The sequence below is a fragment of the Narcine bancroftii genome, chromosome 5, assembly GCF_036971445.1.
Source record: "Narcine bancroftii isolate sNarBan1 chromosome 5, sNarBan1.hap1, whole genome shotgun sequence".
Lineage (NCBI taxonomy): Eukaryota > Metazoa > Chordata > Chondrichthyes > Torpediniformes > Narcinidae > Narcine > Narcine bancroftii.
Genome location: NC_091473.1, coordinates 62,350,999 through 62,377,569, shown reverse-complemented (window position 1 = coordinate 62,377,569; position 26,571 = coordinate 62,350,999). Strand labels below are relative to the sequence as shown.

The window sequence follows — 26,571 nt, the reverse complement described above, 5'->3', positions numbered from 1 at the left end:
CTCTACTTATAAAGGAAGATAAGTGCAGCACCAAATACTAGAAATTCTGCTGGATGGCAAAAAACAGTGAGTAATGGATGTAGTTCTGGTGGTACCAAACTGGCACCCACTTGAGGCATCATGTCAGTGCTCAAAATGTTTTGGATTTTGGAATTTTGGATAAGGGGTACTTGACCTGTAGTAACTATACAAAATGTGCAAGGCTGGCAGGGTGCAGTGTCAGCTCTCCTCTTCTCTGGAATAAAGCAAGTTTGACAAATGCAATTCTACTGATTCCTAGAGGGCAAAGCTATTAAAACAAAGTGACAGAGCAAAACATCCAACAATTGGCATTAAACTCAACTCCACTCACCAGCCAATTTCAATAATCTAGCCAGAGACATTTAAATTAGTTACGAATTTTAATTCATCAAATACATTGTTCATTTTGTGCACACAATCAGATCCTTGTGAACATTTCAACCTGCAAAATGGCCCTTGCACAGGATTTTCTTCAAAAAGAACCCAGAATTTTCTGGTTCTTTTATCTATCAGACCAGGAAAATGCCCGGCATCTTTTTAAAAGAGATTTTTTTAATATAAAAATAAAATTATTTTACTTCCATAAAATACATACATATTTTCAACTTTGTATAAAAAAACATACAAAAACCCCTAACTTTAACCCCTTTTGTTTCCCCACCCCGATTTTTATTAAATATTCTTTAATACACTGTCAGAGCTCACAGTCTAAATTAACCTCAGAATTTGACCTCAGAGAGATCACATTTGATTTTAGCAGATTTATTGAAGTTGAGCACCGACATAGTTTAAGTATGTTCATCATATTTTCAGAAACATATTGTACTTGTTCCTTAAATTGTATGGTTTTTTCCCCACTGGTAAACAACTATCCATCTCTCCTGTTCACCTCACCGTGGTAACCATGTGATTACAATACACTGCTAGTACAGTTTTAACAAGCAAAATTTGAGACTCTGTGAGGTCAATGTTTATATCTATAAAATTACCTAGTAAATAAAGTTCCGGATCACTTGGGAAGGTCACCTTGTAATTCTTGTTAATACTTCAGAAATTTCTTGCCAAAAGGGTCTAACCTTCACATATGACCAGGTTACCTGAAAAAAGGTTCCTTTTTTCTATTTCACACCTAAAACACAATTCTGATATTTCTGGCTTGGATTTGTGTAACCTCCATGGAATAATATAGTTGGGTAAAAGAATTTTACCAACCTTTATTTAATAGTTTTATTTAATAGTTGAAGTTACATTATCCAAGCACCACTCAGACCAAGATTGTTCTGACATTTCAACACCCAAGTTGGACTCCCACCTCTCCTTTGATATCTGCAAACTATAACCATATAACCACTTACAGCACAGAACAGGCCAGTTCGGCCCTACTAGTCCATGCCGTAACAAATTCCCACCCTCCTAGTCCCACTGACCAGCACCCGGTCCATACCCCTCCAAGTCCTCTCCTCTCCATGGACTATAGACTATCCAGTCTATCCTTAAATGTAACCAATGATCCCGCCTCAACTACATCTGCCGGAAGCTCATTCCACATCCCTACCACCCTTTGCATAAAGAAATTTCCCCTCATGTTCCCCTTATAATTTTCCCCCTTCAATCTTAAACCATGCCCTCTAGTTTGAATCTCCTCCACTCTTAATTGAAAAAGCCTATCCACATTTAGTCTGTCTGTCCCTTTTAAAATCTTAAACACCTCTATCATGTCCCCTCTCAATCTTCTACGTTCCAGAGAAAAAACCCTAGTCTGCACAACCTTTCCCTGTAACTCAAACCTTGAAATCCTGTCAACATTCTCGTGAACCTTCTCTGTATTCTCTCTATTTTGTTTATATCTTTCCTATAATTTGGTGACCAAAACTGTACACAGCACTCCAAATTTGGCCTCACCAATGCCTTGTACAATTTCATCATAACCTCCCTACTCTTGAATTCAATATTCCGATTTATGAAGGCCAACATTCCAAATGCCTTCTTCACCACACCATCTACCTGAGTATCAGCCTTGAGGGTACGATTTACCATCATTCCTAAATCCCTTTGTTGCTCTGCACATCTCAATAGCCTACCATTTAATGCATGTGACCTATTTAGATTTGCCTTTCCAAAATGTAACATCTCACACTTATCTGCATTAAATTCCATCAGCCATTTCTCAGCCCACATCTCCAGCCTTCCTAAATCACCTTTTAATCTACGGTAATCTTCCTCACTGTCCACAACACCACCAATCTTTGTATCATCCGCAAACTTGCTTATCCAATTCTCCACCCCTACTTCCAGATCATTAATATATATATATAACAAACAATAGTGGACCCAGGATTGATCCCTGAGGAACTCCACTAGTCACCAGCCTCCAATTGGACAAACAATTTTCTACCACTACTCTCTGACACTTCCCATCCAACCATTGCTGAATCCATTTCACTACCTCCTTATTTATACCTAATGACTCCACCTTTTTCCCCTAACCTCCTGTGGGGAACTTTGTCAAAAGCTTTACTAAAGTCTAAATAGACAACATCCACAGCTTTCCCTTCATCAACCTTTTTTGTAACCCCCTCAAAAAACTCAATCAGGTTTGTCAAGCATGATCTACCCCTGACAAAACCATGCTGATTACTTCCTATCAATCCCTGTACCTCCAAATATTTGTAAATACCATCCCTCAGAACACTTTCCATCAACTTACCCACCACAGACCCACGGGCCTATAATTCCCAGGTTTACATTTGGACCCTTTCTTAAACAGCGGAACCAACCACATGCGCCACCCTCCAATCCTTTGGCACTACCCCTGTGACCAGTGACATCCTAAATATCTCTGTTAATGGCCTCACTATCTGTATAGGGAGAAAAGTGGGTATTTTGTGAAGAGCTCCATTTCGCAATTATATATTGTTACCTATGAATACGAGTAACAATTCTAAACATACGGTTACAAAAAGATGTACGTTTTATAGCAGATTGTTACAAAGATGGTGTTTTAATGTCATTTGAACAAATTATGTAACTAATGGAACTTTTCTGTTTTCTCCAACTGAAAACTTTTTTGAGGGAAAGATAGGAACAGGCATTGTCTCCTCTGGGAGTTAGTGAAATGGAGTGGACACTATGGATGGGTAATACATCCAAATTTATTACTAGAATGTATTTTGCTCTTCAGTTAGAAAGTGTTAAACCTACTTTGTCCACTGAGTGACTCGGCATGAAGTACATCAGGAATCCAGGATTCAAAGAATTTAACCGCATCTTTTCAACACATTTTAAACCAAATATGCGCACGTTATTTTGTCTGCTGAAATTCTCCAAATGGTCAATCTTATCAAGGAGCACTTGTTTATCAATTGTCCACTGTTGTGTTTAGTCATGCAGGACTTCCAATTTCTTAACTTGCTTTCCCAAGTATCTCTCAGCATTACTCTTTATCCTGTTAGCTTTTATCATTCCTTAAACTTTTGCAAACCATATTCTCAAGGATTCCATCCCTGATAGGATTGCCTGTAGTTCTTGGGCAAAGGCTCCTGAAGTTGAGGCAGCTCCTTTTGGACTATCAGTCGATATTGCAGGCGAACTCAGTCAATATTTTTCCCATCATCTTCGTTAATTATCAGTACAAGTAAATTTTTGAAGAAAAAACTCAAAAAATTGCTTTTGATTCATCTTTTTGAAACTCTTCATGGAGAACTCAGCCAAAACTCATCTCTCCAGTCTCATTGCAAGGCCAAGCCCTCCAAATACCCAGCATCTTGACGCAATCTGAAATTTTACTAAGTAGTCTGCAAACCCCAGAGCAGAAGAATCCATTGACAAAGACCATTGACTCAGTCATTCTCACATCGAAGTTCCTGAATAACAATTGAAAAAAAAAAGTGAAAAAGTAGCCTCCACATTTGAGATTTTTTATTAAGAATGAAGGGATTATTTTGCTGCATCTTAAAATTACAACTCACATAAAAACAAATCCATCTGGTCCTAGACTATTACCCCTTTTACACAACACTTGAAAGCTGGATATTATCTGCCTTTAGAATGTTGTATGAACACATCAAAGGAAAATTGGGAGGTAATCTTACCCAGCTTTGATCCAGCAAGATAGGTAGTATCCAAAAAGGCAAGCCGCTTTGCCATGCAACATATCCCACCTCTTTTGCTTCGGGGAGTCAGCTTGCTGTGTAAGAGGACTCACAGACCTGGCATTTTTTTCTGTTTTGTGTGAAAAAAGCCGGCTTCCAGAGATGGGTTGGGTATGCGGCAATAATGCAGCTTTTCAGCTTATAATTTATCTTCAAGTCACAGAAAAATGCAAATCCTAAACCCAGAATTTTACTTGGAGTACAAACTATTAACCTAGCCTTTTCACACCACGGGCGAGCGACGACCCATCTTGGACCCAAGTAAAATTCCCGGGAAGGCAGGACCTCCCGGCCTTTCATATTGGAGTCTAAATTCCCTATAATTTGCCCTCCCTGGCAATTTAGGGGGGCCCCACCCCCAGAAATGATGTAGTGAGGGGCACATTCGCAGGAAGTCCTACTGGGAGAGAGAGAGGGAGCAATAGCAAGAACAGAGCAATTAACAATTTGGTTAAGACCAGCAGAAGGGTACATAGCTTTTTAAATAGAAAGAGGTCTGATAGCTCAGTGGTTAAAGCACTGGTCTTGTAAACCAGGGGTCCTGAATTCGTTCCTTGCTAGTGCCTCATTTCTGTGAGGGGAAGCTTGACAAAAGTGGTGATTCTCTGTCTTCCTTATGGTAGACAAGGTTAAAGAATTTCATGTATGTTACATTCTATATGTAGCATTATGTGACAATAATGGAACCTTCAGTAGGCGAGGTGACCAAACATTATTGCTGCTAACTTTATAATTTCAGATAACAAGCATCAGCACAGATGAACCTTTCTTATATTTGGGCTTGGAAACTATTTTGTGAAATTTTTAATGTACTGGACTTTAGAAATGCAAGAGGAAAATAACAGAATGAACTGATTTATTGAAGGCAAATTGAGAGTGAGAAGCTTAAGTGATGACACAGACATGCAAGCGCTGATGTCACAACCAGGGTCAGCTCCAAGGGGGCATCCGCTGGCATTTTCCCCACAAATGAGGTGCTGTGCCCCCATATGGTCGCAACCATCGCTGGCTGTCAGAGCTGACCCAACCCCTCCTGTGAAAGTGTGACTCTCCACCCGCCCCGGCCAGATCACTAGCGTGCATCAAGCATCAGCAGCTTCTAATGATGCTTGACGAAATAAAAGGAGTGCCCTCGTTAGAGGGGCAGATGGTTTTAATGACAGGTAGGTCCCACCATCCAATAGCACCCCCCTGGTGAACAAGCCCACCCCTCCCCCCCAGCACACTATTGCCCCCCTCTAACAGTCTCTGTTAGACTGGCAAGTTCAGGTTTAGGGATGGAGGTAGTGAAGGACTGAAAGGGGATTAATAAAAATCAGGACTATTTCACACCATCACATGCAAAAATGTACATTCCCATCCCACCTTAAGGTAAGAGCAACACCAAGGTGGTCAGCATTTACTACTCATTACTTAGTGTCTTGAATCAAGCGTTTCATCTTAATCACAGTAATCCACACACACACACAATGTCACCATAGTCAAGGACAAGAATATCTCAGAAAATGTACATCACTGTAGGGGAAGAAATTAAAAATCAAACTCTTTCCAGTCTCTAGCCATGCTTTAAATGAACCCTCCTCCCTCTTTGGTTAAAACCTTTGCAAATAAAAAGGTCTACCATATAGGAAAACTAGATGATTTTAAAAAAATACACTGAATAAACATTTACTTACCACTTTGAAAAGTTGAGATTTGCAGCATCTGCCAGTAACACAATACAGTGAACTTAACAATGTATCACATATTGCATGAATCTAACCAATCAGAGCTAAGAATACACACAACCTACAGGCTGAATATCTCCCTATGAGCAGGATGCTTCAGAGCGTTTACTTGGAAGATCACGGACACATCACATTTCCCAATTCTCATCATTTGCATCACAATGCTCAAGTTAACAGGAGAGTGCAGGTACCAAAAGACAGATTACCAAAAACTCCTGACCTATAATCAGTGGTATTAAAATTCACTAATCTTGGGCAATTTCTAGCTGCTTTTTAACTGCTTCAGTCTTTAAAGTGTGTCTAGGCTCAAGTACATTTCCTATACTTAAAACAGGCATAGATAAAAGATAAAAATTCAGCACAGGTTAGGTGAAGAAAACTTAAAACATTTGAGTGGTCTGCCATCTACCCCCCAATGGCCCAATTCAAACATCCAGTAGATTATGGAAGCTAATTGATGGAAACAAGTTGCAATATCCTAGTCCAGGGGTGGCCAACCTTTTACATTCCACGCACAAATTCTTGTAAAAATACAGTATGTTAATATAGACATATTTAGCATTTTTGCATGATATAATGATTTAATATAAAAACAAGATAACATTACTTACCTTAATGAGACTTTTGTGTCTGTTTTGATTTTGGTAAAAATAATTGCTAAGTTTTAGATTTATTCTCAGTAAAAACCATTTCTAGCTCTAAGCTACTGGAATTCCTGTTAGATACTTTTTTCCTACAGATCAATGTTTGGTTAATACTTTTTGCATGAGTAGGCTTACTTTTTTAAAAATCAACTTCACTGGGGTGCAACGCTCCACTTTTGGCGCATGCGCCAAAGGTTGCCCATCCCTGTCCTAGACCATAAAAGTTCCAAGGAGGAAGTATATGACAAATTCAGAGACTAATAAAGTAACATCTCAGGTAAAGTGCTAGAAGACAGGAGGGTGGCTGAAATTTTGTCATTATTTCAAGAGGACAATTTATACAAACCAGGAATGTACAGACCTTTGAGCAGTTAGTGGTTGGATTTTGAGGGAAAGGAATTACCAGCATTTGTAATATGCCAGATAATCAGCATTGCTTCATGCATAGGAGACTGTGTGTTTCAAATCTGATAGTTTTTTTTGTGGGGATTGACAAGGGCATGGCAGTGGGCATTATATATAAATAGCAAGCTTTTTGGCAAGGTCCTGCATAACAGCTTAGATCACTTTGGATCCATGGGAACTATTCCATTTGTTTCAAAATTAGAAGAGTAATAGAGGGACATTTTTGTGTTTGGTGACCTGTGGGTCACTAAGGGGTCAGTGCTGGGTCTATTATTCTTTGTTACATATATTAATGATCTGGATGGCAATGTAGTTAATATGATTAGTAAATTTGCAGATGTGTCATATAGTGGACAATGAGGAAGGATATCTAAGTTTACAACAGGATCTAGATCTGTTGGGAATGTGAGCATATATAATTTAACGCTCATAAGATTGAGGTGTTATACTTTGGCAAGCCAAACCAGGACTTTCATAGTGAATGGGTAGGGTACAAGAGGTACAGGTGCATAGCTCCCTGAAAAATGCATCTCAGGTAGACAAGGAGGTAGTGACATCATTTAGCATTCTTGTCTGAGTATTCATTGGGCTCGGTATTGAGTACAAAAGTCTGGATATCATGTACAGCGTGTTGGAGACCACACTTGGGATTGTGTGTATAGTTCTGGTTGCCCATCGATAGGAAGAAATCAATACAATGGAAGGGATGCTGAGAAGATTCACCTGGAAGTTGCCAGTAGTAGAGGACTTGAGTTAAAGGGATAGCCTGGGTCTTTATTCCTTGGTGCATTAGGCTGAGGGGTAACCTTGTAGAGGCTTTTAAAAAAAATCACAAGGATCATGGATAACGTAAATGGCAAATCTTTTTCCTTGATAATTCTAGCACTACAGAGTGCTGGGGAGAGAATGAAGGAGCACCAGAGGGGCAAACTTTACAGAGGAATGAACCAGAAGAGGAAAGTAGGCAAAATTTTAACATTTTAAAAAACATTTGAGCAGAAATATGGACCAATTGCAGGCAAATGGAACTAGCTCTGAATACCAACTTGGTATTGACTATTTTCTAAACAGGCAGAGTTCAGAAATTAATGGTGCAGAGGGACTTGGGAGACCTTGTCGACATTTCTCCAAAGGTGAACAGATGCAAAGTTGGTGGTAAGCAAGGCAAATGCAAAGCCAGTGTTCATTTCGAGGTGGATAGAATATACAACCAGGGATGTAATGTTGAGGCTTTACAAGGCTTTGGTCAGACTGCACTTGAAGCATTCTGAGCAGTTTTGGGCTCAGTAAGGAATGATGAGTTGGCATTGGAGAGGGACCAGAGGATATTCACAAAAATGAATAAAACACAAGGGTTACATATGAGGAATATTTGGTGGCTCAGGGATTGTTCTTCCTGGAGTTTCGAAGAACATTGGGGTGGGGGTATTTCTAATTGATCCATGAGAAATAAGGAATCAGAGATTTGTACCTGATGTTCTTCCTCACGTTTAATTTTATTCTTTTAAACTGCTACAAATACAGTCCTGAGGATTCTCACTTCACACGGAACCTACCTTTCATTGCAGCAGTTACTTCACTGGATTTCTGTAAACCATCCTTCAGGCAAAGGCAAAAACTTTATCCAAGCTCTGATTTTTACAAGTGGTCTGGAACATGCAGAGAAGAGTACATGACATAAATTGAATCAATCCACTCTCGCATGAAAGCCCTTGTGTACAATAAAAATTAAAAGCAATATTGCTGAATGTTTGTTCTTAAAAACTGTCTATTCCTTGAGCCTTGCATATACAGTGATCAGGGTGGAGACAATAAATTAGTTTTAATCAAGAACTTGCCTCCAAAATAGAAAAGTAAAGCCATACTTTGGCATTAACACCTTGATATCCATCACTTGAGTCTATGTGGCTCCAGAGGCTGCTGGAGATGAATCCAGACACTGAAGGGACTCTCTTTTAGTTCTCTCTTACTGCAAGGGGTACTGGACAACACTATTAGCAATTTTGTGTAATATTACTTGTTCTGTACTATTACATGACAATAAAGGAATGTTGAACAAGCTGCTCATGTGACAATAGGAATTTGTCAGATTTTCATTTATTTGTCTCACTAATGATTCAGTAACTGAATAACGCAAGCAAAAATTCCAAACACAATCTTAGAGAATGTACACTGAATACAAAGCATAACATTCTGTTTCCTTCTTTTGGCAAAAAAAAACTACATTGAACCATTGGACACATCAGAGCGTTTACTTTGAGCCTCATGATAGAATTTGCGAAAAAGACCAGTTTCATCATTTGTGTCCTCAAGATAGACAGTTTGGGGTAAGGTCCCGATGACAAAAAGTAAGCCTGTCTTTTAAAGATGCAACAGAGAGGGAGCTCTGTTCACTGCTGAAGGCTCTTTTGCAATCTTACATTGAACTGCAAACTTTCTACAGTATCTTGTGGATTTAGATAAACTAAAGATGCACACAAATCTATTCTATTCCTCTGACTCGTGTGTAAGTAAACTGAGCTGGCCGGACTCAGGAAACATTCAAGGCAGGTTCTGGGTTTCAACTAATCCAGTAGTTTTCAAAGGACTGATTTTTGCATTTCACCTTTAAGGTTGAGGGGATATTCACAATGCAGTTTTGACTACAATGGTCAGAACCAAAGTAACATTGGACAATACTCCTTTTTACTGCAATGCCCAGGAATTATTGATGGGGTGGCATAGTTAGCATTGCAGTTAGAGCTCCAGCGACTGGGGTTCGAATCCAGTGCTATCTGTAAAGAGTTTGTACATTCTCACTGTGTCTGTGTGGGTTTCCTCTCACCATTCAAAGCATACCAGGGTTGTATGTCATTTGGGTGTTATCGGCCAGTATAGGCTCATAGGCCAAAAGGACCTGTTAACATGCTGTATGTCTAAATTATTATTTTTTTTTTTAAATTTGAACCATAGCAGCGCATACAGTGTATATACTCCCGCCACAATGAAATAAAGGAATTCTAGCATGTAAAAAAAAAGCTTTTGAGCCATAGGAAAATGATCAATACCTTGCTATGATTTCAATAGAGTTCTCAGAGAAGAAGGATCTTTGAATTCCATTTTGAACATCTGGAGAAGCAAAGAAACAAAAATAAAGCTACATCTTCTTACATAGATCTATCCTGTTCAATGGTCTCCAGGATACATCAGAGCGTTTACTTTATACCTCAGCCTAAAAATCAGCCAAGAAGTCATTCATCATTTGTATCCTACCATTAAAGACTAATGGTTCAATTTATGGTGTTCACCCCAAGACTATTAGCCAGATAGCTGATTAGAACACAAGATCAGGTGAGGCATTAGGACTCTTAACTCTGCCATTCAACATCATAACTGATCTGCCCTAGGCCTCATCTTTATCAGTGCCCCATAGCCCTCGATTGTCTGACTCTTCAAAAATGCATCTACTTCCTCTTTGATATTACCTCCATAATCCTGTTACGCTCCCCAGCAGCAATTGAGATACACAAACAAATGGGTTAAGTTTAACACAAAATGTATTAACAGACTAACAATAATAGAATTAACCCAAATAAACTTAACACCTTAATGGCAACCCTATACGAACAACAGATTATTATACAGCGTATGTGGGGGAAAACCCCCAGACCATTACAGTCCAAGCTCAAATGCCCCAACATTTCCAAAAAACCCCCAAGTCAGTCACGTCTCCAGGCTTGGAATATTTGTTTCCTTGCTCTCTGGTCTTTGAGGTGATCCCTCTAGACTTACAACCCTGTCAGAGGAACACAAGACTTGCTTGAGTTTCGAATCTGACAACAACCACCTTTCCTTCCTTCACCTGGGAATTTTCAGTGACCTCCTAGTCACCACATGAGTTTCATGCCTCTGAAGTCCTCCTTAGGGTTACTAAGTGACCTTGTGTCATGCAAGTCTTTTAAACTCCCTTTTGGGTTAACAAGTGACCTTCTGTCATGCAAGTACTTTCCTTTGGACACCCTGGCTTGAGTGATCCCATGACCATTGTCACTCAAAGTCCTCCTCTTGAAAGAGGATAGGAGAGACACGGGCCAGTCTGGGTATCAGAGTTCCTCAAACTGCTGTCAGGACAACAGTGCTGGCACCCATGGACAAAGTAGCTCAGTCTTACTTTTTCCACTGAAACTACTGGGTGAGCACACTGACAGGCAGCTCCAGACAGCAGTACTAGCATCTGTGAGCAAAGCAACTCAGCGTGCAGCTTGCTAAAGCTACTGGGTGAGACTGACTGCCTACAGTCCAATCCACCGACTAACCTTTCCAAAACCAGCGCGTTGGGCTTTTTAAAACTGCACAGTGCATGCCTCCATCTCTCCCCATTGATGGAGAAGCGTTAACAGCCGCAGGCTCACTCTCCTGCGAGCCCATGGACTTCCAGCGCATGGTTGTCAAAGTTCCCTAGCAGTAGCCCTAGCAGCTGTCAAATCCCCTGCAGTAGGTTGAGTCCAGTCCTCAGTCAAAAATAAGGTTGTTCAAGGTCCATAATACCTCCCAAGTAAAGAAATTTTAGGTTCTCCATTTGCTGCAAGTAGCTAATTTAATGACCAATCTTCTACTTGACTAGATTCTCTACTAGTGTTGATCCACCAAAATGGGGTTATCACTAGACTATTTCACCAGAATTCTATGATAAATGCCAATAAATTGACTTTTTCCTTTGTGAAGTACAAAACTTTAATATCTTGTGCTTTTAGGTGAATGAAATCATTCAGTTGTTCTTCTCTTGCTCCTTCTACCAGTTTGAAAGTAAAAATTTCTGAACCTCAGAGCAATAGTGCCCAGGAACAGGTATTGCTCGGGTAGGTTTTGGATTTAGGTAATCTCGTAGCATTCCAGATGGGTGGAGCACATGAGCCAAAGCTATCCACAATAATTCCTTTTGCAAAATACAAACACATTTCTTCAGTGAAACTCACCATTTAAGCAGTCACCATGATGAGAGACCATCCTAAATCATGATGTTCCTTGAGTTAAAAACCAAAATGTTGCCGACTCTGGAAGTCAGTAAAAAAGAAAATTCTGAATACACAGCAGAAAGCATCTGAGGAAAGAAAAATATTTCAAGTTAAAGACCTTTCTAGGGTAAAGTCAGATAAACAGGCTTTCTGTCGCAAGGAGAGGCAGTGAAAAATCTTTTATCTCAATATTATAGTTCCACATTCTTCGATTCCCTACATATGCAAAAATCTATCCAATCCTGTCCTTGAATATACTCCGCAACTAGTCTCAATTAAATATAGAATTAAGGATCCACTATGCACTGGGTTTCTTCTCAACTTGGCTCGGTCACAAGTAGGCCCTTTCAAACTGCCAGGTAAAATGTGGTTAACCAGGCAATTTGCGCTGTTATGTGTCCGTTAGAAAGGATCTGACCCAGTCTATGTGACGTGTCATGCCGGGGGCTGGGCGGCGAAGGCCGGGGGCTGGGCGGCGAAGGCCGGGGGCTGGGCGGCGAAGGCCGGGGGCTGGGCGGCGAAGGCCGGGGGCTGGGCGGCGAAGGCCGGGGGCTGGGCGGCGAAGGCCGGGGGCTGGGCGGCGAAGGCCGGGGGCTGGGCGGCGAAGGCCGGGGGCTGGGCGGCGAAGGCCGGGGGCTGGGCGGCGAAGGCCGGGGGCTGGGCGGCGAAGGCCGGGGGCTGGGCGGCGAAGGCCGGGGGCTGGGCGGCGAAGGCCGGGGGCTGGGCGGCGAAGGCCGGGGGCTGGGCGGCGAAGGCCGGGGGCTGGGCGGCGAAGGCCGGGGGCTGGGCGGCGAAGGCCGGGGGCTGGGCGGCGAAGGCCGGGGGCTGGGCGGCGAAGGCCGGGGGCTGGGCGGCGAAGGCCGGGGGCTGGGCGGCGAAGGCCGGGGGCTGGGCGGCGAAGGCCGGGGGCTGGGCGGCGAAGGCCGGGGGCTGGGCGGCGAAGGCCGGGGGCTGGGCGGCGAAGGCCGGGGGCTGGGCGGCGAAGGCCGGGGGCTGGGCGGCGAAGGCCGGGGGCTGGGCGGCGAAGGCCGGGGGCTGGGCGGCGAAGGCCGGGGGCTGGGCGGCGAAGGCCGGGGGCTGGGCGGCGAAGGCCGGGGGCTGGGCGGCGAAGGCCGGGGGCTGGGCGGCGAAGGCCGGGGGCTGGGCGGCGAAGGCCGGGGGCTGGGCGGCGAAGGCCGGGGGCTGGGCGGCGAAGGCCGGGGGCTGGGCGGCGAAGGCCGGGGGCTGGGCGGCGAAGGCCGGGGGCTGGGCGGCGAAGGCCGGGGGCTGGGCGGCGAAGGCCGGGGGCTGGGCGGCGAAGGCCGGGGGCTGGGCGGCGAAGGCCGGGGGCTGGGCGGCGAAGGCCGGGGGCTGGGCGGCGAAGGCCGGGGGCTGGGCGGCGAAGGCCGGGGGCTGGGCGGCGAAGGCCGGGGGCTGGGCGGCGAAGGCCGGGGGCTGGGCGGCGAAGGCCGGGGGCTGGGCGGCGAAGGCCGGGGGCTGGGCGGCGAAGGCCGGGGGCTGGGCGGCGAAGGCCGGGGGCTGGGCGGCGAAGGCCGGGGGCTGGGCGGCGAAGGCCGGGGGCTGGGCGGCGAAGGCCGGGGGCTGGGCGGCGAAGGCCGGGGGCTGGGCGGCGAAGGCCGGGGGCTGGGCGGCGAAGGCCGGGGGCTGGGCGGCGAAGGCCGGGGGCTGGGCGGCGAAGGCCGGGGGCTGGGCGGCGAAGGCCGGGGGCTGGGCGGCGAAGGCCGGGGGCTGGGCGGCGAAGGCCGGGGGCTGGGCGGCGAAGGCCGGGGGCTGGGCGGCGAAGGCCGGGGGCTGGGCGGCGAAGGCCGGGGGCTGGGCGGCGAAGGCCGGGGGCTGGGCGGCGAAGGCCGGGGGCTGGGCGGCGAAGGCCGGGGGCTGGGCGGCGAAGGCCGGGGGCTGGGCGGCGAAGGCCGGGGGCTGGGCGGCGAAGGCCGGGGGCTGGGCGGCGAAGGCCGGGGGCTGGGCGGCGAAGGCCGGGGGCTGGGCGGCGAAGGCCGGGGGCTGGGCGGCGAAGGCCGGGGGCTGGGCGGCGAAGGCCGGGGGCTGGGCGGCGAAGGCCGGGGGCTGGGCGGCGAAGGCCGGGGGCTGGGCGGCGAAGGCCGGGGGCTGGGCGGCGAAGGCCGGGGGCTGGGCGGCGAAGGCCGGGGGCTGGGCGGCGAAGGCCGGGGGCTGGGCGGCGAAGGCCGGGGGCTGGGCGGCGAAGGCCGGGGGCTGGGCGGCGAAGGCCGGGGGCTGGGCGGCGAAGGCCGGGGGCTGGGCGGCGAAGGCCGGGGGCTGGGCGGCGAAGGCCGGGGGCTGGGCGGCGAAGGCCGGGGGCTGGGCGGCGAAGGCCGGGGGCTGGGCGGCGAAGGCCGGGGGCTGGGCGGCGAAGGCCGGGGGCTGGGCGGCGAAGGCCGGGGGCTGGGCGGCGAAGGCCGGGGGCTGGGCGGCGAAGGCCGGGGGCTGGGCGGCGAAGGCCGGGGGCTGGGCGGCGAAGGCCGGGGGCTGGGCGGCGAAGGCCGGGGGCTGGGCGGCGAAGGCCGGGGGCTGGGCGGCGAAGGCCGGGGGCTGGGCGGCGAAGGCCGGGGGCTGGGCGGCGAAGGCCGGGGGCTGGGCGGCGAAGGCCGGGGGCTGGGCGGCGAAGGCCGGGGGCTGGGCGGCGAAGGCCGGGGGCTGGGCGGCGAAGGCCGGGGGCTGGGCGGCGAAGGCCGGGGGCTGGGCGGCGAAGGCCGGGGGCTGGGCGGCGAAGGCCGGGGGCTGGGCGGCGAAGGCCGGGGGCTGGGCGGCGAAGGCCGGGGGCTGGGCGGCGAAGGCCGGGGGCTGGGCGGCGAAGGCCGGGGGCTGGGCGGCGAAGGCCGGGGGCTGGGCGGCGAAGGCCGGGGGCTGGGCGGCGAAGGCCGGGGGCTGGGCGGCGAAGGCCGGGGGCTGGGCGGCGAAGGCCGGGGGCTGGGCGGCGAAGGCCGGGGGCTGGGCGGCGAAGGCCGGGGGCTGGGCGGCGAAGGCCGGGGGCTGGGCGGCGAAGGCCGGGGGCTGGGCGGCGAAGGCCGGGGGCTGGGCGGCGAAGGCCGGGGGCTGGGCGGCGAAGGCCGGGGGCTGGGCGGCGAAGGCCGGGGGCTGGGCGGCGAAGGCCGGGGGCTGGGCGGCGAAGGCCGGGGGCTGGGCGGCGAAGGCCGGGGGCTGGGCGGCGAAGGCCGGGGGCTGGGCGGCGAAGGCCGGGGGCTGGGCGGCGAAGGCCGGGGGCTGGGCGGCGAAGGCCGGGGGCTGGGCGGCGAAGGCCGGGGGCTGGGCGGCGAAGGCCGGGGGCTGGGCGGCGAAGGCCGGGGGCTGGGCGGCGAAGGCCGGGGGCTGGGCGGCGAAGGCCGGGGGCTGGGCGGCGAAGGCCGGGGGCTGGGCGGCGAAGGCCGGGGGCTGGGCGGCGAAGGCCGGGGGCTGGGCGGCGAAGGCCGGGGGCTGGGCGGCGAAGGCCGGGGGCTGGGCGGCGAAGGCCGGGGGCTGGGCGGCGAAGGCCGGGGGCTGGGCGGCGAAGGCCGGGGGCTGGGCGGCGAAGGCCGGGGGCTGGGCGGCGAAGGCCGGGGGCTGGGCGGCGAAGGCCGGGGGCTGGGCGGCGAAGGCCGGGGGCTGGGCGGCGAAGGCCGGGGGCTGGGCGGCGAAGGCCGGGGGCTGGGCGGCGAAGGCCGGGGGCTGGGCGGCGAAGGCCGGGGGCTGGGCGGCGAAGGCCGGGGGCTGGGCGGCGAAGGCCGGGGGCTGGGCGGCGAAGGCCGGGGGCTGGGCGGCGAAGGCCGGGGGCTGGGCGGCGAAGGCCGGGGGCTGGGCGGCGGAGGGGATCCGGGTGGTGGGGCTGCAGTTGTGTGTGGAGGGTGAGGGGAGGTCGTCGGAGGTTCCGACTCCAAGATGTTATACTCACGGTCGGGCGGTGTCAGAACACTTCGAACAGCCTCGACAGAGAGAATAGGGACCCGGCCTGCTCCTGCGCCACTTCATCCTCCGCCATCTTAGACATCTTCTGGCGGCCTCCGCACTTGTACGTCATAGAGCCAACGTCTGCGTCTCACGTGACCGGCGCGAGTCGGCAGACTTGATCAGGGCAAAGCGATTCAGAGTGGGGCTCGGGCCGAGCTTGTGCCCAGGATCAGGGCCGCCTCTGTGTCGGCGCGCTCCGCCCACAGACCGTCCCATTAATTAACAGCTCCACGAGGCTGGATGTCACCATTACACATGTAACATACTGTGTGCCAGACCCCTACTGTCTCTGTCTAATAAAGTCTAATCAAACAGTAAGGCATTGCTAGTTGCAATGCAACCACGATCACTATCCCAACTTGTCATTGGGGAAGAAAATAGTTTAAAATAAACATCTGATTGATCGCATAGAATTAACTCATCTATATTTTAACATGGGAGGAGAAGACACGGTAAGACTCAGCTTTACAAGCTTCAGCAGGTCGCGCAACATCCACACCAAATAAGGAGTGAATGACATTTTGGGCCTGGGCTCAAATTTAATGGTGAAAGGGATGGTTAAGATAGAAGCAGGGAGGTTAGAACTAGGGGAAACAGCCTGAACATTTGGTGGGAGTAGAAATAAGATGGAAATAAGGAGGAGCTGTTTCTTCCAGGAAAGCATATCTGGGAATTCTCTGCCTCTTGGTGTAATTCAGACTGCCCCATTAAAGGCACAGTTGGATAGATTTTTGAATTAAGGGTTATGAGGGCCAGTTGGCCTGCTCCTAACTTATTATGTTCTTCTGTGATTCCATCTGCAATGGCTATCCTGAGCTCCCGCTTGCAAGACATTTCAACTAACTTTCCCACTTTAACCTTTCTGTCCTAGTCTGCCTCCTGCATCGCCAGGGTGAAGCCAAATGCAAACTTGATAAACAGGACTTTACATTCTGCCTGCATGTCTACAATGCAACAGAATTCTCAAATTTCCAGTAACCTGATTTCCCCTCTGTTCCTTTCTCACTTATGTTAATCCAGCAAGGTCTACACACGCATATCTTTCATTCAGCCCCTTTGCCATTCTTATTTTACCGTTTCATTTCATTCCCCCACCCATCATCCATTTGTGCATCTTCCACATTCTCCTTCCCCCTCATCCATCCACTGTTCCCATCTTCTGCTGGAGTGCTGAAGCAATAGCACTAACTGCGAGGCCACTATGCTGCAATATTGCATGTGCAGACTCATTAGCATCTTGTAAACTTCCATCAAAACTTCCCTACTTAACACTTACTCCTTCTTGTAAATAAATAATTCTATTCGGTTTCCTGATTATTTGTTGTACCTTTACGCCAATCCTGTAAGATCACTCAATTTCTTGTGGATTTCTAAAAGGCAATGCCATATAAAATGTCACTGGCAAAGTGGTTAGAGGTAATACATCAGCATGATGATCTGTGTGGTTAATTAATAGTAAACAGAATTGAGATAAGCAGGTTTATTTTCAGATCAGCAATTAGTAAGGAGCAGGTACCATAAGGATCAATCCTATGCTGTCAACAATTTACAATCTATATTGACTGTGATGGAGAGAGACTGAGTACACTGGAACCAAGCTTGCTGATAATCCAGAAATAAGTTAGTAAATTATGAGCAGAAATATAAAAGGGTAAAGATGGATTAAGTGAGTAGAATATAGTTCACATTTATTAACATCCGATTGTACAGGTACAACTGACAAAACAGTGTTCGCCAGTCTTTGATTCAAAAACATGTAAGCACACAACCAGTCGTTACATATATAGAGACAATTAATTCATATGCAGTACATTTTATACATATAATATATATTTGGGTATGTATGTCTGTTTGTCCATGCAAATCAATATGGAGCTCTCTAGAAATGTCTAAGGAGGTTCAGTAGGGGTAACATTTGATGCTGAATGTCATGACCACATTGAAAGTGTTTTTTGACCAGCTTCCACTGACTTGCATTTCTCTTCATTATAATTGTGGTAACATTTAATACTGAATGTAATGACCACATTGACCTTATGAAGGTTCAAAAGTTCAAAAAATAATTGAACTTGCACCAGGACACCTCAATTAGTTACAGTGTTGTGCATCAATGTATATTCAGAAACCAAATTCAGTTCAATATGGGCCCAAACAAGTGAACCAACATTGGCAGAAGCTCTTCACAAGCATGTAGAGTTCGAAAAGGAGACAGAAGAGGAACATCAGTCTCGCCTCACTGTTGATGCTTCCAGACATGCAAGGAGCAGGCAGCAGGAAACAGAATAGCAATGATACGCCCATCTCAGTGCACATGCCTCCAGACAAACAAGGAGCAGGCAGCATGAAACAGAAAAAAATATATTTTTGCAGAATTTCCATGAAGTATTTTGGGTATTTCGTTTCAACCATGTAGTCAACAGTTGAGAATTTTATTCCCCAGTCAATGTCGGGTATCCTGCTGGTATAAAAATAAATAAATATTTTAAAATTAATAGTAGAGTCTCAGAAGGTTAGTATAAGCAGTTCATTCAGTTGTTCAGCATTCTTATTGCCCATAGGAAGAAGCTGTTCCTCAGCCTGGTGGTTCTAACTCTGATACTCTTGTGTCTCTTTCCTGATGGAAGCAGCTGAAGGATGCTGTGTGCAGGGTGATAGGGGTCCTCAATGATTTTGCATTCCCTCTTCAAACAATTATCCAGTTGATTGGGGGTGGGGGGGGTGGGAAGACCCCAATGATTCTCTCTGTACACTTATGATCCTGAGGAATGACCTCTGATCCAATGTTCTACTGAAACCGTACCACACTGTGATGCAGTCTGTCAGGACACACTCAATAGAGCTCTTAGAAAATTGACAGGATGAGGGGGTGGTCACGTGATGGAGTAGTGGCTGGATAGGGAAAACCAGCCCTCCACAGAGAAAGTTGAAAAAAAGGTAGAAAAACAAGGCAGAGAAATAAAACAAAAAAAATTTGCGAGATAAAAGGTATAAGAAGAACCTGAGGATGGCTCCTAAGAAGGAAAAGACCACAATGGCAAGCAAAGAAGAGATGAAGAAATCGCCAGAAAAAAAGAGGAAGGCCTGAACAGGGAGCTCTCCCAAAGAGATGGCCTGAGCTGTGAAGCTGGAAAGCAGGCAGCTTGGTGGCAATGGCCCCTGGGGTGGTCTGGAGTCTTGGCTTGCAGACCCTGAAAAAGAAATGCCAGCGCGCATGCGCATTCTAAAGATGACGAAGGGAACAGACACTGACAGCAAGATGCTGACTCTGTAATGGGAGAGGCCATAGAGAAGACCACGATAGAAGCAAGATCAACACAGAACCAAGAAATAGAGCAAGAGAAAGAAGATGAAGAGGAAGATAAAGAACATACAAGAAAAAATACAAAGTAAAAAAAAGATGCAGATGGTAGATAAGGAATACTTTGACAGTCAAATAAAGATTCTAATGGATACGATAATGATTGAGTTCAGTACTATTAAAAAAAACATGCAAAAGATAGATGTAAAAATACAAAGAATGCTATGACAGAAATGAGAAAGCGAAGTGATGAAGGGGAAGACAGAGTGATAGGTGTGGAAATGGAGGTGAATGAGTTAAGAGAAAAACTGGAAGATAGAGAATAGGAGATTAAGAAGATACATGACTTATTAGCCCAAAAATTTGACATTTTAGAGAATTGCGGTAAATGTAATAATATAAAAATAGTGGGCCTGAAAGAAGGTGAAGAAGGGGGAGATATAAAAGAATTTATAAAAAGATGGATCCCACAGATTTTGAGAGTGGAAGAACTCCAAGAAGAAATAAAAATTGAAAAAGCCCACAGAGCATTGGCGCCAAAGCCGCAGCCACATCAGAAAATGTGTTTCATACCAATAAAACTTACTATGATATACAACAAGAGAGAAAATATTGGAACTGGGAATGAAAAGAGTGAAAGAAAATAAGAAACCATTGGAGAACAATGGGAAAAAATATTTTTTTATCCAGATAAAAGCTTTGAACTTTTAAAGAAGCAAAAGGAGTTTAACTTAACAAAAACTGTACTATGGCAAAAAAGGTTGTAACTTTGTGTTACAGCATCCTGCAGTGTTGAAGATATTCATTCCTAGTGGGCAAAATAGACTGTTTTTAGATCCAGAAGAAGCTCTTCGCTTTGCAGACCAATTATCAAATAAGCAACAAGAAGAGGAGTAAAGAAAATAATAAAAGGACTGTTAAGATAATGTATATAATTAAGTTGGAATGTTAATAGTTTGAGTACAGACGTTTAAGAAAAAAAAGGTTAAAAAAGGCTTTGTTATATTTTTTAAGAATAATATATAGTGATTTCTCTGGGGGGGGGGTGGTTGCTGGGGAGGGGGAGGATCTGTCCACTGCAAAATCTGTTGACATTTGTGGTATACACCGCAATCCACATAGTAAAGGGAATTGTGGTTGTCTTGCGAGGTGGTAAAGGCAACTCAATAAAGGGGGATTTAATGTTAACATGATAACATGACAATTACAGCACGGAAACAGGCCATTAGGCCCTTCTAGTCCGCACCGAACCAAACACCCCTCTCTAGTCCCACCTCCCTGCACAATGCCCATAACCCTCCATCTTCTTCTCATCCATATACCTGTCCAACCTTTTCTTAAATAATACAATTGACTCCGCCGCCACTATTTCTCCCGGAAGATCATTCCACACGGCTACCACTCTCTGAGTAAAGAAGTTCCCCCTCATGTTACCTCTAAACTTCTGCCCCTTAATTCTTAACTCATGTCCTCTTGTTTTAATCTTTCCTCCTCTTAACGGAAATAGTCTATCCACATCCATTCTGTCTATCCCTTTCATAATCTTAAATACTTCTATCAAATCCCCTCTCAACCTTCTACGCTCCAAAGAATAAAGACCCAATCTGTCCAATCTCTCCCCATACTCCAGATGCTTAAACCCAGGCAACATTCTGGTAAACCTTCTCTGCACTCTCTCCACTCTGTTTATATCCTTCCTATAATTAGGCGACCAGAACTGCACACAGAACTCCAAATTAGGCCGCACCAACGTCTTATACAATCTCAACATCACCTCCCAACTCCTATATTCCATGCAATGATTGATAAAGGCCAGCATACTAAAAGCCTTCTTCACCACCCTATTCACGTGAGTTTCTACCTTCAGGGAACAATGTATTCCTTCTGTATTCCTCAATGCTCTCCCATTTACCACGTATGTCCTATTCTGATTCTTCTTACCAAAATGAAGCACCTCACACTTATCAGCATTAAATTCCATCTGCCATTTTTCAGCCCACTTTTCTAAGCAGCCCAAATCCCTCTGCAATCCTTGAAAACCTTCTTCATTATCCACTATTCCACCTATCTTAGTATCGTCTGCATATTTACTAATCCAATTCACCACCACATCATCTAGATCATTAATGTATATAACAAACAACAATGGGCCCAATACAGATCCTTGAGGCACACCACTGGTCACCGGCCTCCAACCTGACAGACAATTATCCACTACCACTCTCTGGCCTCTCCCTTTCAGCCAATGTTCAATCCATTTGACTATCTTAAAATTTATACCTAAAGACTGCACCTTCCTAACTAACCTTCCATGTGGTACCTTATCGAAGGCCTTACTGAAGTCCATATAGACAACATCCACTGCGCTACCCTCATCCACATTCCTAGTCACCTCTTCAAAAAATTCAATCAGATTGGTCAACCATGACCTTCCTCCCACAAATCCATGTTGAGTGCTCCTGATCAGACCCTGTCTATCCAGATGTTTATAAGTACTATCTCTAAGAATTTTCTCCATTAATTTACCTACCACAGACGTCAAACTTACAGGCCGACAGTTGCCAGGCTTCCTCCTTGAACCCTTTTTAAATAACGGAACCACATGCGCAATGCACCAATCCTCCGGCACTATCCCCATATCTAATGACATTTGGAAAATTACCACCAGAACCTCTGCTATTTCCTCCCTCACTTCTCTCAATGTCCTGGGGAAGATCCCGTCTGGTCCCAGAGACTTATCCACCTTTATATTCTTCAAAAGCCTTAAAACTACACCTTTTGTAATCTCTATATTCCCCATATTTACCCAATTTGCTTTTTTTTATCTCACATCTCCCAATATCCTTCTCCTTAGTGAATACCGAAGAAAAGAAACTGTTCAATATCTCCCCCATTTCTCTAGGCTCCACACACAGTTTTCCGCTCTGATTTTCTAAGGGACCAATTTTGTCTCTAGCTTTCCTCTTACCATTAACATATGTTGTTTTCTTTAATAGTATTCTTTGGTTTTTTTATGGTCTTTGTTATTTTCCTACTAGCTGTGTCATTAAAGAGTAAGAACAATCCAAAGAGTGATTTTAGAAGATGGGAAATGGAGGGTTTGAAGAGATGGGATAGAGGTGAAAATGATGGTTAAAACAAATACATTGAACTATATGACTATTAATATTAATGGAATTCACAATCAAATTAAGAGAAAGTTAGTGACTCTACTTAAAAAGGAGAAAATAGACATAGCATTTATACAAGAAACACACTTAACTGAGTTAGAGCATCGCAAACTGAAGAGAGACTGGGTAGGTCACGGAGAGGCATCATCATACAATTCAAAAATCAAGGGAATTGCTATATTAGTTAATAAGAATCTGCCAATTAAGATAAAGAGAGTAATAACATACCCAGCGGGTAGATACGTAATGATGATGTGCCAGATTTATTCAGAATCTTGGAATTTGTTGAACATTTATGCACCTAATGAAGATGACCAGGAATTTATGCAGGACATTTTTTTAAAGATAGTAGATAAACAGGGACACATTTTACCAGGGGGCAATTTTAATTTTAACCTTGACCCATCAATAGATAAAACCGGGAAGACTACTATAAAAAAATAAAACAGCTAAATTTACATTAAACTCAATGCATGACATGAAGATAATTGATATATGGAGAAAACAACATCCAAAAGAAAGAGATTATTCATATTATTCAAATAGACATAAAACCTATTCTAGGATCGATATGTTCTTGCTGCCAGCTCAAATTCAGGGGAGAGTTTGAAAGACCGAATATAAGGCAAAAATTTTCATCCTTGTTATTGACAATTGCTTTAGAGGATATTCCACTGGAAACATAGATGGAGGCTAAACCCCATATTGTTAAAAAGGCAAGACTTTTGGGAATACGTAGAACAACAAATTAAAATATATTTTGAGACAAATGCAAATTCGGTAACAGACAAATTTATATTATGGGATGCAATGAAGGCATTTATTAGAAAACAAATAATTAGTTACATGACCAAGATTAAAAAAGAATATGATCGGGAACTAGAACTGTTAGAAAAAGAGATAGTAACTGTAGAGAAAGAATTAATGAGAAGGGAAGATATAGAGAGAAAAGACAGAATTGACAGAGAAAAAAATTAAAATAAGATACATTGCAAACATACAAAGTGGAGAAAAAACATTATGAAAACAAAGCAAAGATATTATGAATTAGGAGAGAAAACCCACAAAATATTGGCTTGGAAACTAAAAACAGCAAGCAGCAAGAACTATCATAGCAACAAGAAAGGAGGATAAACAGATCTCATATAACCCATTAGAGATTAATGGAAATTTTAAAAAATTATAAGCAATTGTATCAAACGAAAACCCAGGGAAGAATGACAAAATAGATGAATTTTTGTCAAATATTGAATTGCCCAATTACAACTGGAAGATCAAAATAAATTACTAAAGCCCCTGACAAGAACAGAAATACACGATACACTAATGACATTACCAAATAATAAAGTGCCAGGCGAAGATGTATTCCCTACAGAGTTTTACAAGGTTTTCAATAATCTATTAATTCTGCCCTCTTAGAGGTAATGAAACAGGTGGAAGAAACCCAGTATTTGCCTGACTCATGTAAAATGGCAATAATTACAGTAATTCCAAAAATGGGAGAAGACCCATTTTCACCGACTTCATATTGACCAATATCTTTACTAAATACAGATTATAAATTAATAGCAAAATTACTAGCGAATAGTGTGAATGAGTATATAGAGGTGTTTGGGAGATAAATTGGGAAAGGTTTGTTGGAGCAGGTCACACACAAACACTTTAAAACACAGAATATTTGCAGGAGCTTTTGCAAAGTGCTCAGAGACTCATAATGGACTGTTATTTGAAAAAGGCAACAAATGTAACAACATGCAGTGGCAGCTATGTCTGGAAAAGAGAATTTACTGTCTGAAAGGTCATGTGATCATTGCAGTCAGAGAGGAGAAAAACAGGCTTTGCTTTCAGAGTTGGAAGGAGTGAGAGAGAGAGGAGACATACAGACATTGTTCAAGAGGGACAAGCTGGCAAGCTTTGGAAGACGGCCTGGTCAAAGGAGAGGACTGGCTGTCTGGTGTTTCCCTTGGAATAAGAGAAACAGAAAGAAACTCTGTGGTGACATGAAAGAAAGAGGTTATCATTTGGAGAACACTGAAGGGGTCAGGTTTCATCAGCAAGACACTGGAGTGGCTGATTAAAAAGGAATCAGTTGTGGATCTCCTGGAACAAGAAAAATGCTGAAAACCAACAAGAACCCTTCTGAGTGTTACCATTCACCTGTTAAGCACCAAAGCCTGGTGAACTTTATTAATGTTAACTTCTGTGCACAGTATAAGCATTGCCTACAACCAGTGAGATTGGACTGTGAACCAAATCATTTTACTGAACTTACACACACATTACACACACGTGCTCTTAGAATTAGAAGGGGATTAAGTAGGTTAAGTGAGTCAATAGAGATAAGTTAAAGTTTGATTCTATTTTCATGTTCAAAGATAATTAAAAGAAAATTTTGTTGTTTTTTTTAATTTTATTTTTCACACCATAAACCACATTGACCATGATACATACATTTTCCTTTTCAAATATATACAGTGTCATTTTCTCCTCCCCCCTCCCTCCTCCCATCCCACCCTCCCTACCTCCCCCCCATCCATTTAAAGTACAAAATCTAAGATACATTAAACCAGTCAAACAATGTTGTCATTCAATAAAAATAAACAAGAAATTCCACTGAGTGAATTCTTTTAATTTCCTTCTCCTTTCGTTAATTTAGGTGGTAAATGTCCCCGGTAGGTTTTCTCTATTGTGTTTCATGTATGGCTCCCATATTTGTTCAAATATTTCAATATTATTTCTTAAACTATATGTTATTTTTTCTAATGGAATACATTTATTCATTTCTATATACCATTGTTGTATTCTCAAATTATCTTCCAATTTCCAGGATGACATAATACATTTTTTTGCTACGGCTAGAGCTATCTTAACAAATCTTTTTTTGTGCACCATCCAAATCAAGTCCAAATTCTTTGTTTTTTATGTTACTTAGGAGGAAGATCTCTGGGTTTTTTGGTATATTGTTTTCTGTAATTTTATTTAATATCTGGTTTAGATCTTCCCAAAATTTTTCTACTTTCTCACATGTCCAGATTGCATGAATTGTTGTTCCCATTTCTTTTTTACAACGAAAACATCTGTCAGATACTGTTGGGTCCCATTTATTTAACTTTTGAGGTGTAATATATAGCCTGTGTATCCAGTTATATTGTATCATATGTAACCTCGTATTTATTGTATTTCTCATCGTTCCAGAACATAACTTCTCCCATGATCCCTTTTTTATCTTTATATTTAAATCTTGTTCCCATTTTTGTTTAGTTTTACCATTTGTTTCCTCATTCTCCTTTTCTTGCAGTTTAATATACATATTTGTTATAAATCTTTTGATTATCATTGTATCTGTAATCACACATTCAAAGTTACTTCCCTCTGGTAACCTCAGACTGCTTCCTAATTTGTCCTTCAAGTAGGATCTCAATTGGTAATATGCCAGTACTGTATCTTGAGTTATTTTCTATTTAGGAGAATCCTAGCGAAGATTTTGCCTGCAATGGAGAGCAGCGTGATTCCCCTGTAGTTTGAGCAGTCTGATTTCTCGCCTTTGTTTTTGTACAGGGTGATGATGGTGGCATCACGAAGGTCCTGAGGCAGTTTTTCTTGGTCCCAACAAAGCTTGAAAAACTCATGCAGTTTGACATGCAGAGTTTTGCCGCCAGCCTTCCAGACCTCTGGGGGGATTCCATCCATACCTGCTGCTTTGCCACTTTTCAGTTGTTCGATTGCCTTATATGTCTCATCCTGGGTGAGGACCTCATCCAGCTCTAGCCTTAGGGTCTGTTGAGGGAACTGGAGCAGGGCGGAATCTTGGACTAAGCGGTTGGCACTGAAAAGAGATTGGAAGTGTTCTGACCATCGGTTGAGGATGGAGATCTTGTCGCTGAGGAGGACTTTGCCGTCTGAGCTACGCAGCGGGCTTTGGACTTGGGGTGAGGGGTCGTACACAGCCTTTAGAGCCTCATAGAAACCCCTGAAGTCGCCAATGTCCGCGCTGAGCTGGGTTCGCTTGGCGAGGCTAGTCCAAGCCATGAAAGACCTCAACAATGAAAACGCTGTTTACATCCGGTACCGCATGGATGGCAGTCTCTTCAATCTGAGGCGCCTGCAAGCTCACACCAAGACACAAGAGAAACTTGTCCGTGAACTACTCTTTGCAGACGATGCCGCTTTAGTTGCTCATTCACACCCAGCTCTTCAGCGCTTGACATCCTGTTTTGCGGAA

At 45.4% G+C, this 26,571-nt stretch overlaps 1 protein-coding gene and 1 long non-coding RNA gene across 3 annotated transcripts in view; one reads left to right on the top strand and one right to left on the bottom strand.

Moving 5' to 3' along the window:
• Positions 1 to 382: 382 nt before the first annotated feature.
• On the bottom strand, positions 383 to 16,057 carry LOC138763439 (uncharacterized). Of its 2 annotated transcripts, XR_011357563.1 has the most exons (6): positions 15,826 to 16,057; positions 11,904 to 12,028; positions 9,996 to 10,056; positions 8,505 to 8,597; positions 5,849 to 5,876; positions 383 to 3,884 (listed from the first exon to the last, which is right to left on the bottom strand). It is a non-coding gene; the product is annotated as an uncharacterized lncRNA (long non-coding RNA). The 2 variants fall into 2 exon arrangements; XR_011357564.1 differs by lacking the exon at positions 5,849 to 5,876 and having other exon boundaries at positions 15,826 to 16,054.
• A 137-nt stretch (positions 16,058 to 16,194) lies between these two features.
• Positions 16,195 to 26,571, top strand: part of LOC138763438 (2-5A-dependent ribonuclease-like) — an 88,307-nt gene continuing 77,930 nt past the window's right edge. Inside the window, exon 1 of the mRNA XM_069937576.1 lies at positions 16,195 to 16,333. The gene's annotated coding sequence lies outside the window, so the exon portion shown is untranslated. The remainder of the gene's footprint in view (positions 16,334 to 26,571) is intronic.